This window comes from Beta vulgaris, chromosome 8 (genome assembly GCF_026745355.1).
Source record: "Beta vulgaris subsp. vulgaris cultivar EL10 chromosome 8, EL10.2, whole genome shotgun sequence".
Lineage (NCBI taxonomy): Eukaryota > Viridiplantae > Streptophyta > Magnoliopsida > Caryophyllales > Amaranthaceae > Beta > Beta vulgaris.
In genome coordinates this window covers 10,513,390-10,518,290 of record NC_079209.1, presented here as the reverse complement: position 1 = coordinate 10,518,290, position 4,901 = coordinate 10,513,390, and the positions used below count along the sequence as shown (strand labels likewise).

The following is a 4,901-nucleotide window of genomic DNA, read 5'->3' as shown; positions in this document are numbered from 1 at the left end:
TCCCGAACTTCGTCAATTTCTTCTTTGGTGAAGTTCCTCAAACGTGGTTTGGAACTAGCATAAACCTTGCAAAAACAACCAAGGAATAAACATATACAAAAAGTCAATCATTTTACCGTAGTTAGTACTTCTAAAAATGACATATATCTTCCCGAAATGGAATCAAAATCAAATGCAAGCCTAAAAGTCTACACACTAGTTATAATATATCTCATATAATCATGTTCAAAGAGAATTTGAGGTTAAATCACTTCATAACTACATTTTGGGAGCGAAAAGGCCAAAATAGGCCAAAATAGGCCGGAAATGGCCTTTTTCGTTCCCGAAATGCAACCAAGAAATTAAAGCCTAAAATCTACACATAGTTATAATATCTCATATAATCATGTTCAAAGAGAATTTGGGGTTAAATCACTTCATAAATACATTTTGGGAGCGAAAAGGCCAAAATAGGCCGGAAATGGCCTTTTCGTTCCCGAAATGCAACCAACAAGAAATTAAAGCCTAAGAATCTACATACTAGTTATAATATGCCTCATATAATCATGTTCAAAGAGAATTTGAGGTTAAATCACTTCATAATACATTTTGGGAGCGAAAAGGCCAAAAACCAAAATAGGCCGGAAATGGCCTTTTCGTTCCCGAAATGCAACCAACAAGAAATTAAAGCCTAAGAATCTACATACTAGTTATAATATGCCTCATATAATCATGTTCAAAGAGAATTTGAGGTTAAATCACTTCATAAATACATTTTGGGAGCGAAAAGGCCAAAATAGGCCAAAATAGGCCGGAAATGGCCTTTTCGTTCCCGAAATGCAACCAACAAGAAATTAAAGCCTAAGAATCTAACATCTAGTTAAATATGCCTCATATAATCATGTTCAAAGAGAATTTGAGGTTAAATCACTTCATAATACATTTTGGGAGCGAAAAGGCCAAAATAGGCCAAAATAGGCCGGAAATGGCCTTTTCGTTCCCGAAATGCAACCAACAAGAAATTAAAGCCTAAGAATCTACATACTAGTTATAATATGCCTTATATAATCATGTTCAAAGAGAATTTGAGGTTAAATCACTTCATAACTACATTTTGGGAGCGAAAAGGCCAAAATAGGCCAAAATAGGCCGGAAATGGCCTTTTCGTTCCCGAAATGCAACCAACAACAAATTAAAGCCTAAGAATCTACATACTAGTTATAATATGCCTCATATAATCATGTTCAAAGAGAATTTGAGGTTAAATCACTTCATAACTACATTTTGGGAGCGAAAAAGGCCAAAATAGGCCGGAATTGGCCTTTTCGTTCCCGAAATGCAACCAACAAACAAATTAAAGCCTAAGAATCTACATACTAGTTATAATATGCCTCATATAATCATGTTCAAAGAGAATTTGAGGTTAAATCACATCATAACTACATTTTGGGAGCGAAAAGGCTAAAATAGGCCGGTAATGGCCTTTTCGAAGATCAACAACATCTTTGCAATAGTTGACGATATCGAGCATGAACCTCATGACGTAATACCCACACGCAAGTCCACCTTCTTGTACCGGACACTAAAATTCACCAAAGATGCAATAAATGACATGTTATATGTGTATTATGTGTTTGTATAAAAGGATGCAAAAAATATTACATGTTACCTCGACTAAATACCAAACAGGAGCTTTTCCTTGTCGAAGTCCAGATGAAGTAATCTTCTTCATCACACTACATCAATACACATTATTATAAGATTAGATGTACAATTTAATATTTAATAAGCTAAGTGTGCATATATAGTTTCAATTAGGCTACCTATTTAACAATGATTTGACTAGTAAGGACCGTATTGTTCCTTTACGCAAAGAATCAAAGTGGAGACTTCGTTACTTGACACACATATTGCAATGAGTGTCCAATGGTTCCTACAACAATAAAAATAATGTTATTGTTATCGTAGAACAACTAATAGGTCAATTTAATTAATTAAAAAGTCAGTTTAAGAAGCATACGATTCAATGTAAGGAAGAAGAACGATCTTATATCCAAGACGAGAACATGCGTTCAAAGAATCCTTGAGATATACTTTCACCTCTTTTTCGTTTTGTACGCAACTGTCATCTCGTACAAAGCTTGGACATAACCAACCAAAGATTGGCTGACTAGATCGCCTCACATCATTGTATAATAGCCTGAGAATTCATATTGATAAAAATAAAACTTACTTATTATGGAAGTTATTATTAGTTGGATTGAATACTACTTAATTAATAAAGTATTACCTCATGAATGTTTGTATCATGGAAACATTCAACTCTTCCCCAAGTAAGAATTCTTTAATATCACCTTAAATGAAGGTCGATGTTTCCTCATCAATGTAGTGGAATTGGTGGTGCGACAACTTAATCTCAATCATTGCTTCATCGGCTGCATCCTAATGCACTCATGTAGCCAGAAGCACGGTTTAGTAAGGCGTTGCACCACCTCCATATCCGTAATGAGTGGATACTTTGCGAAGAATTCGTTCCCACTTGGGCACGTCGGCCTCCCTGAGGTGAAGCTACCTTCTTTCCCTTCCTGTCGGCCTTCCCCGAACCCTAGTAATTAGTTAAATTAAAAGATATTACTGACAATCATATATAGGAACTATAAAAGAAAACTATGTATATAACTTATGTTAGAGATTGTACCTGATCTACCGCACCAATGCACGCGGCCATAGAATATAACTGCCAATGGAATCAGACAATAACTGTAGACCAACTGCTGCATTCGGCAGCGGAAGAGGAAATGCTTCGAAACCGGTCACAATGTCTTAACGCTGACCACATAGTGAATATCAGCTACTGGCTGGTTGTGCAATAGTGGCCGGTCCCTAGGGGGCTGTACAGATCCATAAGCCACGATAATGAATCTACCATGACCATCTCCTTGATTACATAGCTCACATGGTGTCTCTTCCTTTAAAAAAAAACTCTATTCAAGGTTAGTCTATGAAACAACATATTTAAGAACAATAGTTGTGATATTAAACAATTACCGTTAACTCCGGTTGTGGAATCGAGGCCTGCGTAGGAACAGGCTGCATAGGAACATTGCCCTGCGTGAAAGCACCAAAAGTCGGTAAGCCCATCTGCGCCAAAATGGCGTTGAAATTCTGAGTCATCTCCGCTCTGAGCTCCTCCCGAAGTTCGGCTTTCATAGCCTCCACATCTATGGAAGGTGATGAATTGACACTGGAGGTAGTGGATCTGGACGTAGAGGTGTATTGATCACCATACACCTTTCTCACCCCGAGGCGGACACCTCCTACGCCCCTCACACGTCCATACTGGTCCCGTCCTAGAGTCTCGTGTAAGGCATCAACTTGTCCTCTAGGAGTGAACTCACCAGCTGCCTCCTTTTCCTTCAAGCCAATCTGCATAAATGATAAGAGAGAAATACTCGTGAGCGCAGAAGTTATATTATTATGTAAACCTTATCAATAACTTATAATATGTACTTACAATGGCATTAGCTATCTGTTTTGTTCCGGGATCAGGTATGATCTCTGTCCCTTTGCATCAACCCCATGCATGGAACACCACCAATCGAGCACTCTATCTGGTTGCCGCTGTGCAACTGTCGTCGTAGAGCTAGTGCCCGATTGCGTCGTGGTCGACGCAATCGTGGGGTAATGGTCATACATCCACGATTCTCTCGCCTGACCATACGATGAGCACCCAGATGGTGGTAGTGCTTCCTAGATTTTGCATTCGCGCTATTTTTCTCACGAATTGCCTGAAACACACAAATATAAACAAAGGTTAGATATGGTGTTATATAATATTGGATCTGAAGTATTAAATCTTAGCTAGTAAAAAATTCTTACAACAACTTCTGGGGTAGTTGTTTTTTGTGCAACAAATGCATGCCACTGCTCAGCTGTGATATGCCTCCATATCTGATATGGAAGCTTGGAGGGATCCTCGAATGATGTGTCATGTGAAGCCTCAGAAGAAGGTGTTTCTTCTTTGTTCCCCCGACTTTTCTCCGCTTCGTGATCCACCCCGACACTAGCTTGGCCTTGAAGTCTCGGAACCTTTGGGCAACTGCGGATAGAAACAATTCTTCTTCGCTTCATCGTTTGGAATATGGAATTGATTCTACAAAGAACGCATTTCACAAATTAGTCAATATTACATAGTATATTTAACCAAAGTGTTAAAATTCTAAATAATATACGCGAATCTTACCATAGTATCTTCCCAAATCATCTTCTTCAAAGACTCGGGGACCTCTTTCCATGAGTGGAGAATGGAGAGCTTATGCATGCAAATCCCAATTTGCATGGCATACTTTTGACGCCATTTTCCACAAGGTTGCCCCAATGATCGTACTCCAAAGTCATTAGGGTGGGTTTCCCTAGTGACTTTGTAGGTCCCCTTCCTTTCCTCTTTTTCGTCTGCAAGTTCTTACTTGCAATTGACGTTTGTATACCTTTTTCTTCAGCGAGCCATACATTTGCCGTTGTTCCTTTTTGTGATCGAAACACTCATCCTCGGTAGTGTGTTCCGCACTCGTATCCGTATGCACATCCTCCATGTCCCTGAAATGGTAAAAAAACATACGAATTAATTAAAAAAAATTGGGAAATTAAAAATGTAACTAGTATGTAGGGGGGGGCAGTGGGGGGGGGGGAAGGGGGAGGTGCTGCAGGGGGGGGGGGAAGGGGGGCAGGGGGGGGGGAGGGGGGGCAGGGGGGAGGGGCGGGGGGAGGGGGTGGGGAGGGGGAGGGGGGGGTCTGCAGGGGGAGGGGGGGAAGGGGGGGCAGGTGGGGGGTCTGCAGGGGGGAGGGGGGAGGGGCAGGGGGGGAGGGGGGGTCGCAGGGGGGCAGGGGGGGGGAAGGGGCAGTGGGGGGGTCTGCAGGGGAGG

General features: G+C 41.0%; 1 long non-coding RNA gene across 1 annotated transcript; it reads right to left on the bottom strand.

Moving 5' to 3' along the window:
- Positions 1-1,464: 1,464 nt before the first annotated feature.
- LOC130589641 (uncharacterized) lies at positions 1,465-1,862 on the bottom strand. Its single transcript, XR_008967212.1, has 3 exons — positions 1,803-1,862; positions 1,649-1,715; positions 1,465-1,561 (listed from the first exon to the last, which is right to left on the bottom strand). It is a non-coding gene; the product is annotated as an uncharacterized LOC130589641 (long non-coding RNA).
- Between the last annotated feature and the right edge of the window lie 3,039 nt (positions 1,863-4,901).